The sequence below is a fragment of the Gigantopelta aegis genome, chromosome 4 (assembly GCF_016097555.1).
Source record: "Gigantopelta aegis isolate Gae_Host chromosome 4, Gae_host_genome, whole genome shotgun sequence".
Classification (NCBI taxonomy): domain Eukaryota; kingdom Metazoa; phylum Mollusca; class Gastropoda; order Neomphalida; family Peltospiridae; genus Gigantopelta; species Gigantopelta aegis.
In genome coordinates this window covers 117954043-117970639 of record NC_054702.1, presented here as the reverse complement: position 1 = coordinate 117970639, position 16597 = coordinate 117954043, and the positions used below count along the sequence as shown (strand labels likewise).

The 16597-nt window shown below is 40.7% G+C and overlaps 1 protein-coding gene across 1 annotated transcript in view; it reads right to left on the bottom strand.

Moving 5' to 3' along the window:
* The window catches only part of LOC121371904 (diacylglycerol kinase iota-like), a 314790-nt gene extending 298532 nt beyond the window's left edge, over positions 1-16258 (bottom strand). Inside the window, exon 1 of the mRNA XM_041498140.1 lies at positions 16129-16258. The gene's annotated coding sequence lies outside the window, so the exon portion shown is untranslated. The remainder of the gene's footprint in view (positions 1-16128) is intronic.
* Between the last annotated feature and the right edge of the window lie 339 nt (positions 16259-16597).

Here is a 16597-nt window from a genome sequence, read left to right as displayed (position 1 = left end):
GGTAGGTAAAATTGATTGTAAAACTTTGTAGATCTATACAGGGATGTTTATGTTGGGTAAAAAGTGCCTTATGGAAAACAAACATTTCCGCATGTGACACGATAGTTTTCCTTCAACAATACACTTTGCACTTGTAGTATTATTTAATGGGATTATCCGGAATTTTCAGCCTAGCAAGACTTCAATTTGTTGTCCCCCAATACAATAAACAAACATCCTGCTTTTTCCTGTGGGTTTTAAATATTATCTTACCATAACATATTTTATATATTTCTAATATGAATAAATACATTTAGAATGACCTTTGGCCAAATTATTTCAAATTTCGTTTGGCCATTCGAAGAAATAATATATTAGTTGTACATACAAAATTGTTTTAGAAATTTTTTATATTGACATTACGATGTCCAGAAATGCATTGGCTATACAGATATTCATATTGTAAGCAAACAAATACAAGTAAACTGAAATCTGAATACCAGTAATTATGTAAACATATTTTATGTGGAAAACCTTTTAAAATGGCTATAACCTCATGAGTGATAGTTCCTTTAAAAATAACACTTTGAAACATTACTGCACTGAAATACATACCCAGACAATATATAAATCAAACATGTATGTGTGCATTTCACATGATGCAAACTACATCCATGTATAATGTCACACACTATCATATTACCTACATGTATATGTGTATGCATATTACTGGTACATACATGTATATCCCACACACGTATTACGTATAAATTTACATATCACCCATATATTACATGCATATATCATTTATCCCACAATCACTGTATTCATTGGCAAGATATGATGACTAGATAAATCTCTATATTTTCAGTCACTGGCCAAAAATATAGGTCACATGACATAAGCCCCACTCAACTAGAGTATTTCAGATTAGATTTTCCAATAAACACTCTCTTGAAATCATTTGTTTTAGTACAGTAAATACAAATAACGATTAGTTTTGCAATAACAATACAAAATTTGTATATTTATTTATGAATTAGAATTTAGAAACGCTTTATTTTATGTAGCTAGCATCTTACAAGGAATGACGTGACATCATGTATCTTGTATGACACCATACAGAGAAGGCCTTACTAGGTTGACGCTATTCAATTTGCGTACACAAAAATGGAATAAGTAAAGATTTTCTGACTATTCCTGTAGGATTGCAGAATAAAAGAAATAACTGGTTACTGTCTTAAGATATCGGCTTTATTCTGCTCAGGTTGAATGATGAATGTTGTTCGACAGAGCCTCGCTGCATTTGCCATTCTACCGTAACCTTCACAGGATAAAGCCGATATCTTAAGACAGTAACCAGTTATTCCATATATATATATATATATATATATATATATATATATATATATGACACATGTGTATGATATATGTATAATTATATTACCCACATTGAATACAATTCCTGCTCTATTCACTACTGTTTATAAAAGCATTTCATTGGTTGAGCCGTAGCAATGAGAATTTATTAGTTTTTCAATTAGCATAAAAACATTGCAAACATTGCACAAAATGACAGCACTTTATATTAATACTTTTTATTATTGAGCATTGTTCTATAACCAAAAAAGAATTTAAAATAGAAAATATGATTTTGTTTGTATTTTTATTAATAATAAGTATGTTTTGGGTTTTTAGCTTGTTCATACACATATAACCTAAAAGAAATAAAAGACAATCCTTAAAATATTACATAACACGTTTGTACACATCACACATATACGGTATTGATCACGGTTAAACGGTTGTTGTTCAGATATAAACACTTGCACAGTGAAGTGATTTATAAAATTGATAAGTGTAAGTACCCTGTGACTGTGTGGTGGAAAGACAGACATCTGACTTGTAACAGGCCGACTTGAGTTGACATGAATAATATACTCAACCAAAAAAGTATTGCCGTTCTCACTAAATCGTCTTCAAATTTTATATTATTTGTCTAAAACCAGTCAAATTAAGTTAATTAAGTAAAATGGATTATTTGAAAAGCCTGGAAGTAAATTTACGTTTATGAACAGATGTTTATTGACGGATACTTCATTGTTAAACAGGAGGGTACAAAAATGTGATTTTGTCACAAATGTCAATATCTTGTATGCCGACCATTTTGGCGAATAACGGCTATACGACGAAGTTTCATGCTGGACGTAAGCCTACGAACTTCTACTGCAGCAATTTGGTTCCATTCTTGACCTAACGCCAGTTCAAGGTCATGAAGATTGTTCAGTTATGGGTGATGTTCTCGTAATCGGCGACCCAAGATGTCCCACATGTGTTCAATGGGGGAAAGGTCGGGGAATCTGGCTGGCCAGTCTAAGACTTGAATGTGATTTCTCTGCAAAAGTTTGTTAGCTATGTGGGCGGAATGAGGGTGGGCATTGTCTTGCTGAAATGTGAACGTAGGGTTGCGTTGCATAAATGGCAAGACAACAGGTGTAATGATTTCGACACAATATCGTTGTGCAGTTAATGTTCCATTAACAGTAACCAGGTCAGTTTTGCCGTTGGAATGAATTCCCGCCCAGACCATGATGCTGCCTCTGCTGTAACTGTCAAGCTCGATGATGTTTGCAGCGTCGTAACGTTTGCCTCGCCAACGTCATGCTCTTAGTCTACCATCCTCAAACTCTAGACAGAATCGGGATTCATCTGTGAACAAGACTTCGTTCCACTGTCTAAGACGCCACTGCTGATGAATCCTGGCCCACCTCAAGCGTTCTGCGACATGACGTCGTGTTAATGGAACCCCTACTACAGGGCGACGAGCTCTTAAACCAGCGTCATGGAGTCAATTACGAATGATCTGAGGGTGAACCATTGTGCCAGTAGCCAGTCGTATGTCGGCCGCCAACTTGGGAGCACCTTGGAATCTACGGCGGCGTGATGGCGTCACTAAATACCGGTCCTCTCTTTGCATTGTCGCACGTGGCCGACCGGAGCGACGTCTGTCTTTTACTGCTCCAGTTTGTTGCAAACGATACCGTAGACGCAGTATTGTCATCGGGTGGACATTAAAGTGACAAGCAACGTTCCTAACACTTTCACCAGCAGCAAGTCTACCAATGGCCTCATGGCATTGGTTTTCAGTTATTGATGGACGGAGTCCTGTAACTGTGTGTTATTGTTAGTCTGCCCTATAGCTGTGTGTTGTTGTTAGTCTGTCCTGTAGCTGTGTGTTATTGTTAGTCTGTCCTATAGCTATGTGTTATTGTTAGTCTGTCCTGTAGCTGTATGTTATTGTTAGTCTGTCATGTAGCTGTGTTATTGTTAGTCTGTCATGTAGCTGTGTTACTGTTAGTCTGTCCTGTAGCTGTGTTGTTGGTCTCTCCTGTAGCTGTGTGTTATTGTTAGTCTGTCCTGTAGCTGTGTTATTGTTAGTCTGTCCTGTAGCTGTATGTTATTGTTAGTCTGTTCTGTAACTGTGTGTTATTTTTAATCTGTCCTGTAGCTGTGTGTTATTGTTAGTCTGTCCTGTAGCTGTGTTATTGTTAGTATGTCCTGTAACTGTATGTTATTGTTAGTCTGTCATGTAGCTGTGTTACTGTTAGTCTGTCCTGTAGCTGTGTTATTGTTAGTCTGTCCTGTAGCTGTGTTATTGTTAGTGTCCTGTAGCTGTATGTTATTGTTAGTGTCTGTAGCTGTGTGTTATTGTTAACAACTACAAATATATGTATCTCAGAGACCACTTTCATTTACACATTAGTAAGAGGTGCAAGTCATAAAGCGTGCTGATGGCAGATACACCTGACCCGTACTCGGCTATATGTACAAACCTAAGTGTGTATCCATCATTACACATTAGTAAATGGTGTAAGTCATAAAGCGTGCTGATGGCAGATACACCTGAACCTTACTCGGCTATATGTACAAACCTAAGTGTGTATTCATCATTACTCTGTACATAGGGCTCTAGAGACCGTTTTTCATTCATGGAAGTTAATCAACAGATAAAAATTGATGTATATAAACATGCTGTTATCATTTATTTTATTAAACTACAAATATGTATATGAATGTGTATGTGTATGTGTATGGGTATATTGTATGTATGTATATATGTGTATGAGAGAGAGAGAGAGAGAGAGAGAGAGAGAGAGAGAGAGAGAGAGAGAGAGAGAGAGAGAGAGTTTCCATCAAATTCCATAGGTTACATTTCCCTTTTTGATATAGGGATGAAGGAAACAGCTCTAGACAGACAGACAGACAGACAGACAGACAGACATATATTGTTTTCATTGATGCTGTTAAGTAACAATTGCCAATGTGTCCTGTTTTGGTCTATTTCTCAGAGTTATTGTGTGTCTTGGTGGAGAACAGTGTTATGAATGCTAGCCATGCCTATTTTATTGTGTGCAGCACTGTAAACAGAAGCAGTACATACCGTATATCTTCGCCTGTAAGTCGATCTCGGCTATAAGTCGAGTCCCTAATTTCAAGCCCTGAAAACTTATTTTTTGTATTGACCCGTTTATAAGTCGACCCATGAAAAACAACTTATAAATATTGAAGTATTTCTTATTTTCAGCACATGAGAACAATAATGTACAATATTTGAACAAATGAAAATTATTTTACAAACTTTGGTTATAACGTTTTGTACATAGCAAACAAGTAACATAGCATCAAAACGAAATATTCCCTTAGTAGATAGTGAAAGCTGTTTGGCTGTTACCGTATGGCACTGTACAGCATGGTTTTGTGCACAGACAACAACTTTATTTATAAACACTGACAACAGATCACTACATTAAAACTGAAAGTATCAGTTAATCACATGTTTTGCCGCCATATTAATACATGTAAGGAGGATAACTCTGGAAAGTACACTGGTTTTTATGTATGTCCCTATTGCTCCAGTGAACTGCAGATATCAGTCTAAGCTGAAGTTAATCACCAACAAAACATTGTTTGAACAACCATTAATGCCAGTGACCAGATTTCAAAATAAACTCAGGCAACAGGTAGTTAGTATTGTTGACATTTTTGCTATTAGTGATGACTGTTATTTTAACTAAGTGGACTGTTCTCTTGGCACGCGAGTGAGATCGCACGCCATTTTGCATAACCAAAACCGTTCTAATGTCCAAAAAAAGGGTTATTAAAAAACAAATGTGTGAAATTAACATATTTGAGTATAAATACAGGGCAAACTTCAACAATAAAACTTGTAAAATAATCCCCAAAACGGAAAATTTTTTACCCTCTTATAAGTCGACCCCCCAAGTTATAAAATAATTTTTGGGTGAAAAAAATTTGACTTATAGGCGAAGATATACGGTACTAATGAAAAACTTCACCAATCAATGATCAGTTCATTTCACTTTGTACCATTGATAAGAGGCAGAGAAGAGAAACTTTAAGTTGACATTAATACGACTTTGTTGTGCTAATATCGACCAATGGGTATTGTGTCAATACTCATAAATATCTATTGTGTCAATATTGATATTTCTGTAATACTGATCAATGTTTATCATGATAATATTGATAATTGTATATTATGGTAATATTAATAAATTGTTGTGGCAATATTAATGTTTATCATGATAATGTTGATAATTGTATGTTGTGGTAATTAATAAACAGTTGTGGTAATATTAATAAAAGTTTATCTTGATAATACTGATAACATTTTTGTATGTTGTGGTAATACAATGTATTAATTGTTACATTACAATACTGATATTTAAATGTTTATCATGTTTATAAATTGTTGTAGTAATATAGATAAATGTTTATCATGATAATATTCATGTGAAATGACAAAAAGTATAAACAAGAGTTTCACCAAAAAGATGGAAATGGTATGTACAGATTCCAAATATAAACTAGCACCAGCCAGGTCAGTGATACATCATATTTAGATAAATATCGACCATAAAACTTGTTGAAAGACCCCAAGAATCTCTGTACTAGAATAATATGGCTTTGTTTTCAATCAGTACACAATGAACAGGGCTAGCTCTGCCACTTGCCAATTTCAGGAACAATTGACAAATTTTGTTTTGATTTTGCAAAAACATTTCATGTAATAACTGATATTTTATTGAAAAATAGAAGTGGATTTTGCATATTTGAAGATAATTAGTGAATTGTTTTGCTTACCCAGAGCTAGCTGTGATGAGGATGCCTAAAGTACTGATCTCAGAACTTATAAATACGATGACACCAAAAGCTAGAGCAGAAGGTATACTGCTTGAATTAAAGTGAAAACTGGAAACCTGAAATTATCTCTTTTGTCATACAGCTTAGTGTGTAGGTCGGTGTCACTTTGATTTACATTATTTCCAAATGTGCAACAACATCCTGACATTATTGAAAGATCTCCAATATAACAGTTTGAAGTAAAATTAAATCTTTTAGACAGATTCATTTGTTTTCATTTAATCAGATTAGTCAGAAAATCTTAATCATGTTCATAGAGAATAATGGTAAAAAGTAGAATGTTTTAATAAATTATTAATCGCCAGTTAAGAGAAAAGTTGCCACCCTAATAGTTACTGATCAGAAACACAAACTTAGAAAGTAAAACACAACTTTACTTGACAAATACAAAAGGAGAAGGAAGAGTGAAAAACAAGTCGATTACTTTCACCCAATACATCAAGGGAGATAACTCCAACTAAGGTTGCTAACATAATATCTGGCGTAACCACTTTTTTTCTTCTTTTTGTTTTTGTACTGTTAATGTTAAGGTTAGAACTTACTGTCTGTGAGTATAATAAATGTATGGTTACTATTAAAACAAAACACAAAATCGTCAAAATCGACGCGGTAGATGTTCTTGTCATTGGGGTCTGGAATAAAACATGGTAAACGATAGTTAAATGCAGATTCATGACACTGACACAGTATATTTCTATGCCGTGGTTAGAACAAAAAACATGGTGAATGTTAGTTCAACACAAAATCCTTAAATCGACCTGGTAGATTTATCCGTTGTCGTGGTCTGGAGGGGAGTAGCGAGTCCTCCGTTGTTGTGTCCAGGATGTTGTCCAGTGATTGTGAAGATATGTCTGGTAGCAGCGAGGCGATCTCAGTTGGAATCGGAGGAAGATCATAACTTGTGTCAACGTCAGGATCTGGGGGTGTTTCATCATCATTATCTGTGTCACCGGAAGTACACTGTGGAATTTGACAAGTCTTGTTTGGTACTAGGTAACACTCAGAACGTTTAACATGATAACAGTTTCTAAGTTGTGATCCAACAAATTTGCAGATGTCGCACCATGGCCCGTCAATGTTCACAACAAGATATCGATTATGTGCACATGTCTTATTTCGGTCACAATACAGATACACTAAATCTCCAATGTGTACTGAAGGCATGGTTGATTGGATTCCTTTAGGAGTTTTGGATAATTCACTGTGTGGGTGGTTTGATAATCTGGCGGAGTGTTGGTCTGTAATAAGTTGTTGGTCAGAAAGGGGTAATTGGCTGCTTGTGAATTGGTCTCTCCGAGTCCACATTTGACGAGATGATACGCCACGGTTTCGAATGCGGGAATTGAGACTAGCGACTGCTATGGCTAACTCGGTAGGAGTAACAGGACCACATTGTTATGTTTGTAAAACACATTTATGTAAGGTGACTGTCTGATCTGCACTCTCAGTGTAGAAGCACTAGAAGACTGGTGAGATTCAGATGGCGATTCGTTTTGTTCGTCGTCATCAGTGTCTGCAGAGTCCTGGTTGTCAGCTACGTTGATTATTTGTCGAGCTTTTAGAAGGAATTTGCGATCACTTTCAGGAAGGTGTTTGCAACGGCTCAGGAAATGATCATAGGAACGGTCTGCTGCTTTGCATATGGGGCATACTTTGGATGGCGTCCGAGAGGTAAAATGCTTAGCCTGTTGGTGTCTGGGTATTTGTTGCTGAAGAGCGCATGACCTTTGCATCTTCAGATGTGCGTAATTCATCGATTAATGACGGCAAAGCTTGTGATATTTCTGGCTTGATTGATGCTAAAGTTCTTGATCTAAGTTCTGTGCCATACCTTTGTTTGATAAGTCTAGGTAAGTCTTTATTGATAAGTCTCAGCCACTGAAGAACAATGAAGTTCTCAAGAGATGGAGACATTTCCTCATCTTCAGCAACCTGGTCACCATGGTGACTGATGCCACTATCATGTGTGAGTAGATTGTCTTCTACAAATGCAGTTAGGCGCTGAAAGAGATCTTCCGGTCTTTCCTCTGGCTGTAGTTGAATTTCATCAAAATCCAGAAAATGACCCCCGGTGGATTGGAAGCCAAAATGTAGGCGTATTGACTGCCAGATGCAAGGCAGAGATGTGGATGTTTTGATTATGGTGTTGCGAGATATGATGGGGCAATAATTTGCAATTTGTCCCAACATCAAGTCTAAGTAGTTGCTTTTTTGTTGAGCTGTAAGACGTTGTCTTGCTGGGATATGTTCACCATCGTCAGCGAAACCTCTTGTGGGTTCTGCACGGGACTTCTTATCCCACGTATATCCATCGGCCAGGAAACGGCTGAAGTTGGGATCGAGTGACAACGTGTACACTATATTTTGACGCCAGTTTTCGAATGAATTTACTGTTTCTACTTTTGTTAGAGACCATTGTTTTGGAGCGCGGTGTGTCTGTGCCATGGTGTGTTGGTGTTGTAGAACTACGATGAAATAATGTGTGTTACAGGCGAGCTAAACGTCGAACCGATCAGCTACGTGACGTAGTAAAACTATACAGGACAGCTTACGAGAAAGTCTGCTTGTGTTCAGACGCGTGGTTTCGATACCTGCTGCCACCACGCCAGTTAAGAGAAAAGTTGCCACCCTAATAGTTACTGATCAGAAACACAAACTTAGAAAGTAAAACACAACTTTACTTGACAAATACAAAAGGAGAAGGAAGAGTGAAAAACAAGGGCGATTACTTTCACCCAATACATCAAGGGAGATAACTCCAACTAAGGTTGCTAACATAATATCTGGCGAATGAACTTTGATCTGAATTGAGAATGGGTGATTTCAAGTAAATCTAAGTTCCAGACTTCCTGGCAATATACAGAAAATCCATATCCAAGACATGTAGTTAATTCCACTTAGTCTCAAAGACTTTGTGGCAATACCCAGAACGTCCACACCCTACACATGCTGGACCGTGTGATTATCTCTTCTTGAGGCGGCGCGTAGCCCACTGATAAAGACTTTGTGGCAATACCCAGAACGTCCACACCCTACACATGCTGGACCGTGTGATTATCTCTTCTTGAGGCGGCGCGTAGACCAGTGGTAAAGACTTTGTGGCAATACCCAGAACGTCCACACCCTACACATGCTGGACCATGTGATTATCTCTTCTTGAGACGGCGCGTAGCCAAGTGATAAAGACTTTGTGGCAATACCCAGAACGTCCACACCCTACACATGCTGGACCGTGTGATTATCTCTTCTTGAGGCGGCGCGTAGCCCACTGATAAAGACTTTGTGGCAATACCCAGAACGTCCACACCCTACACATGCTGGACCATGTGATTATCTCTTCTTGAGGCGGTGCGTAGCCCAGTGATAAAGACTTTGTGGCAATACCCAGAACGTCCACACCCTACACATGCTGGACCGTGTGATTATCTCTTCTTGAGACGGCGCGTAGCCCACTGATAAAGACTTTGTGGCAATACCCAGAACGTCCACACCCTACACATGCTGGACCGTGTGATTATCTCTTCTTGAGACGGCGCGTAGCCCACTGATAAAGACTTTGTGGCAATACCCAGAACGTCCACACCCTACACATGCTGGACCGTGTGATTATCTCTTCTTGAGGCGGCGCGTAGCCCACTGATAAAGACTTTGTGGCAATACCCAGAACGTCCACACCCTACACATGCTGGACCGTGTGATTATCTCTTCTTGAGACGGCGCGTAGCCAAGTGATAAAGACTTTGTGGCAATACCCAGAACGTCCACACCCTACACATGCTGGACCGTGTGATTATCTCTTCTTGAGGCGGGGCGTAGCCAAGTGATAAAGACTTTGTGGCAATACCCAGAATGTCCACACCCTACACATGCTGGACCGTGTGATTATCTCTTCTTGAGGCGGCGCGTAGCCCACTGATAAAGACTTTGTGGCAATACCCAGAACGTCCACACCCTACACATGCTGGACCGTGTGATTATCTCTTCTTGAGACGGCGCTTGAGACGGCGCGTAGCCAAGTGATAAAGACTTTGTGGCAATACCCAGAACGTCCACACCCTACACATGCTGGACCGTGTGATTATCTCTTCTTGAGGCGGGGCGTAGCCAAGTGATAAAGACTTTGTGGCAATACCCAGAACGTCCACACCCTACACATGCTGGACCGTGTGATTATCTCTTCTTGAGGCGGCGCGTAGCCCACTGATAAAGACTTTGTGGCAATACCCAGAACGTCCACACCCTACACATGCTGGACCGTGTGATTATCTCTTCTTGAGGCGGGGCGTAGCCAAGTGGTAAAGACTTTGTGGCAATACCCAGAACGTCCACACCCTACACATGCTGGACCATGTGATTATCTCTTCTTGAGGCGGCGCGTAGCCCAGTGGTAAAGACTTTGTGGCAATACCCAGAACGTCCACACCCTACACATGCTGGACCATGTGATTATCTCTTCTTGAGGCGGCGCGTAGCCCACTGATAAAGACTTTGTGGCAATACCCAGAACGTCCACACCCTACACATGCTGGACCGTGTGATTATCTCTTCTTGAGGCGGCGCGTAGCCCACTGATAAAGACTTTGTGGCAATACCCAGAACGTCCACACCCTACACATGCTGGACCGTGTGATTATCTCTTCTTGAGACGGCGCGTAGCCAAGTGATAAAGACTTTGTGGCAATACCCAGAACGTCCACACCCTACACATGCTGGACCGTGTGATTATCTCTTCTTGAGGCGGGGCGTAGCCAAGTGATAAAGACTTTGTGGCAATACCCAGAACGTCCACACCCTACACATGCTGGACCGTGTGATTATCTCTTCTTGAGGCGGCGCGTAGCCCACTGATAAAGACTTTGTGGCAATACCCAGAACGTCCACACCCTACACATGCTGGACCGTGTGATTATCTCTTCTTGAGGCGGCGCGTAGCCCAGTGGTAAAGACTTTGTGGCAATACCCAGAACGTCCACACCCTACACATGCTGGACAGTGTGATTATCTCTTCTTGAGGCGGCGCGTAGCCTACTGATAAAGACTTTGTGGCAATACCCAGAACGTCCACACCCTACACATGCTGGACCGTGTGATTATCTCTTCTTGAGACGGCGCGTAGCCAAGTGATAAAGACTTTGTGGCAATACCCAGAACGTCCACACCCTACACATGCTGGACCGTGTGATTATCTCTTCTTGAGACGGCGCGTAGCCAAGTGATAAAGACTTTGTGGCAATACCCAGAACGTCCACACCCTACACATGCTGGACCGTGTGATTATCTCTTCTTGAGGCGGCGCGTAGACCAGTGGTAAAGACTTTGTGGCAATACCCAGAACGTCCACACCCTACACATGCTGGACCGTGTGATTATCTCTTCTTGAGACGGCGCGTAGCCAAGTGATAAAGACTTTGTGGCAATACCCAGAACGTCCACACCCTAGACATGCTGGACCGTGTGATTATCTCTTCTTGAGGCGGCGCGTAGACCAGTGGTAAAGACTTTGTGGCAATACCCAGAACGTCCACACCCTACACATGCTGGACCGTGTGATTATCTCTTCTTGAGACGGCGCGTAGCCAAGTGATAAAGACTTTGTGGCAATACCCAGAACGTCCACACCCTACACATGCTGGACCGTGTGATTATCTCTTCTTGAGACGGCGCGTAGCCCACTGATAAAGACTTTGTGGCAATACCCAGAACGTCCACACCCTACACATGCTGGACCGTGTGATTATCTCTTCTTGAGGCGGGGCGTAGCCCAGTGGTAAAGACTTTGTGGCAATACCCAGAACGTCCACACCCTACACATGCTGGACCATGTGATTATCTCTTCTTGAGGCGGCGCGTAGCCCAGTGGTAAAGACTTTGTGGCAATACCCAGAACATCCACACCCTACACATGCTGGACCATGTGATTATCTCTTCTTGAGGCGGCGCGTAGCCCACTGATAAAGACTTTGTGGCAATACCCAGAACGTCCACACCCTACACATGCTGGACCATGTGATTATCTCTTCTTGAGGCGGTGCGTAGCCCAGTGGTAAAGACTTTGTGGCAATACCCAGAACGTCCACACCCTACACATGCTGGACCGTGTGATTATCTCTTCTTGAGGCGGCGCGTAGCCAAGTGATAAAGACTTTGTGGCAATACCCAGAACATCCACACCCTACACATGCTGGACCATGTGATTATCTCTTCTTGAGGCGGTGCGTAGCCCACTGATAAAGACTTTGTGGCAATACCCAGAACGTCCACACCCTACACATGCTGGACCGTGTGATTATCTCTTCTTGAGGCGGCGCGTAGCCCACTGATAAAGACTTTGTGGCAATACCCAGAACGTCCACACCCTACACATGCTGGACCGTGTGATTATCTCTTCTTGAGGCGGCGCGTAGCCCAGTGGTAAAGACTTTGTGGCAATACCCAGAACGTCCACACCCTACACATGGTGGACCGTGTGATTATCTCTTCTTGAGGCGGCGCGTAGCCCAGTGGTAAAGACTTTGTGGCAATACCCAGAACGTCCACACCCTACACATGCTGGACCGTGTGATTATCTCTTCTTGAGGCGGGGCGTAGCCCAGTGGTAAAGCACACACCTGATGCGCAGTCAGTCTAGGATCAATCCCAGTCAGTGGGCCCATTGGGCTATTTCTCGTTCCAGCCAGTGCACCACGACTTGTATATCAATGGTTGTAGTATGTGCTATCCTGTCTGTGAGTGAATCATATAAAAGATTCCTTGCTACTAATGGAAACAATTTTGCAGCTTTTCTCTTTATGACTGTGTCAAACTGACTATATGTTTGACATCCGATAGCCAATCATTAATAAATCAATGTGCTCTAGTGATGTCATTAAACAAAACAAACTTCAACTCTCATTGTATGAAGTTTTGGAATCTGGTGCACAGGAGAAGTGGACCAGACCTCAGATTTTAAATTCAAACCACATAAGAGAAGGACAGACTAAACGTTTTCACATCTTTCTCCCTCGGACAACAGGGGCTTTATTTGTAATACTACTCTAATCATATGGCCAAGTTTGATTTAAAACAATTAATACACTGTAAATCATAAAATATTAGCAATCTAAAAAAATTGCAAAATCCATATAAGTAACATAAAACTTCAGCAAGGTCGGCATTACTGGATATTTAAAAAAATAAGCTCAATTTGTAATGTGGGCTGAAATAATTATTTTGATATATGTTGATGTTACATAGCTTATGTAAGAACCTACTATCATCTGTAACATGTAACAATTGTTTTGTGTCCAGTTAATCACCCCAAAACAATCGCACAAAAGGTTTTCAGAACAGTCTCTTCAAATTTAGCGACATGAAATATTAGTCTTTTGTTTGGCCTCAATAAATTCGCTAACATTTTATCCTCGTTAACATTTCCTGATTTACGGTAATCACTGCTTACAATAATGATCATGTTATTTGAGGCTTTATCTGTGAGCACTATCACAAACTGCCCATGTAGTGAGCAGGCCCTTCCATCACAGGGCTTCCTGATCACAAACTGTCCATGTAGTGAGCAAGCCCTTCCACTACAGGGCTTCTTGATCACAAACTGTCCATGTAGTGAGCAAGGCCTTCCACTACAGGGCTTCCTGATCACAAACTGTCCATGTAGTGAGCAAGCCCTTCCACCACAGGGCTTCCTGATCACAAACTGTCCATGTAGTGAGCAAGCCCTTCCACCACAGGGCTTCCTGATCACAAACTGTCCATGTAGTGAGCAAGCCCTTCCACTACAGGGCTTCCTGATTACAAACTGTCCATGTAGTGAGCAAGGCCTTCCACCACAGGGCTTCCTGATCACAAACTGTCCATGTAGTGAGCAAGCCCTTCCACCACAGGGCTTCCTGATCACAAACTGTCCATGTAGTGAGCAAGCCCTTCCACCACAGGGCTTCCTGATCACAAACTGTCCATGTAGTGAGCAAGGCCTTCCACCACAGGGCTTCCTGATCACAAACTGTCCATGTAGTGAGCAAGCCCTTCCATCACAGGGCTTCCTAACATAATTTGTTTTCCATACATGTACTGACTTGGCCCATTCCAAAAGGTATTTGACAGATTCACTATCATGTAACACCCACTGTTTGACATATTTTTCAACAGCATCCATAATGATTTTAAAAATATAGTCCCAACTGATGTATCACATAGTTGAATAGTTTTTTTAAACTTCCAGTATGAACAAACATAATACAGTTATTTCCCCCAACCTCAAAGTAAGGCTAATTATATGTCATATAGCTCTGAACATTAGCCAATGGTAAAGCACACATCTGATGCACAGTCGGTCTGGGATTGATCCCTGCTGGTGGGTCCATTGGGCAATTTCTTGTTCCAGCCAATGCGCCACATCTAGTATATCCTGTCTGTGGGATGATGCATATACAAGATTTCTTGCTACTAATGGAAAATATAGCAGGTTTCCTCTCTAACACAATGTGTCGCAATTACCAATTGTTTGATATCCAATTTAGTCAATGATTAATAAATCAATATGGTCTAGTGGTGCCATTGAATAAAACACACTTTAACTGAACTTTATGTGCTTGTCCACCCAAATGAAAAATAATACCTACACACGATTAGCTCTGGGGGAGTCAAACAATTCACCAAGTTGTCGATTAAACTGCAGAAATTGTTAGTCAGTTTGTAAACAATGTCAATTATTACATGAAATTATTTTGCCAAACTAAAACAAAATTTGCCAACTGCTTTCAAAATTTGCAATTGGTGAATGTAGCAAGTGCCAGAGCTAGCTGTACCACATGTGGACTTTGTCAGTTACACACAGAAATAAACATGCATTGTAATACTCACTTGAAGATTCCTTCCCAAGAAGTTAGTTTGTTTTGTTTAACAACACCACTAGAGCACACTGATTTATTAATCACCAGCTACTGGATGCCAAACAGTTGGTAATTCTGACAAGTAGTCATCAGAGAAAACTCACTACATATTTTTCTAATGCAGCAAAGATCTTTTATATGCACTTTCCCACAGACAGCAAAGCACATACAATGACCTTTGACCAGTTGTGGTACACTGGTTGGAATGAGAAAACCCCAATCAGTTGAATGGATCCACTGATGCAGTTCGATCATGCAATGCAAGCACCTCAAGCGAGTACTCAACTGATTGAGCTAACCCCCGCCCATCCACAATAAGAGGAGCAATCTGACACAGCTCGCTCATATCAGTAGTAGAGCACTTGTCTGTGGTCTCATGCATTGTAGGTTCAATCTCCAAAGACAAACACATCACTTCTTAGTGATATTGTATTATATGTATTATATGGTGTTATGTGATGTTACGTTTGTGGAAAAGCAGGTACAAGGATATCTTGTTGTAATTTGTAACGAGTAACTTAAGTGGCAGCCATGGGTTTCCTCTTACACTGGTATAGATCTGAGGACATAATTAACTTTGTTAAATAAAAAATACCCACAGTTTAAAAATATACCAAAGTGTCATTAAACAAACATGCTATTTATTTCCTTCCCAAAAGACGACTTTTCCTGACTTTATTTACGCTCAATAAACTTGTTACGGTTTGTTAATCTTAGATTTACTACCAGAAAACTGCCTCTAAAAACGAGAGATGCGTCTCAAAGATTAGTTATAATTTAAAAATCCATTACGTGACTGTACAACAATGTCGTTCTATAAATATAATGCAGCAAGACACGGATGCGGGCTGGCTGAAGACGACAAGCCAGCACAAGTTGTGTACGAGCTTCGTCAAATGGCCATCCACGCAACCAGGAAACTCGCTGATCAACCAGCGACCGTGTCGCCAGCTGACTCGTACAAGCGCCAACAAAACATACATAGTCGTCTCTCACGTCCAAATCTGAAATTAGAACAAGAGTCTGTCGCAAAACTCACCTCGTTAAAAGTTCCTTGATGACACAATCTGCTACATCTACTGTTGAAGGAAATTCCGTTTGTTGACAGAAGTTAACACACTAGACACAAACTTCCGCGCCATCTTGGCTACATGCATTATGGGAGATGGCAGGTGCGTAGGAGGTGTGGGCGGGGTCGAGCTCACCTGTACGTGAACAGTTGAGTAAAAGCATCGCAATGTAAAACACTGCACACTAATTTACTGCCAGGACCGTGTTTTATAGTAGTCATAAGGAGCGAATTTGCCTGCATTTCATAAAGAAAGTAAAACCTCTTGCTGATCAATAGATGATCATGATGTGTGCGACGACTGGCACCGCGTCTATAACTATTAAATGTGTGTAGCCTAGCAATGACAGAACACGCGCTACCCGACCACTGTAATAACAGGCTTCTAAATATATGTGCAGAACAGTTCTATAGAAACTTGTAATAACACGAACATGCC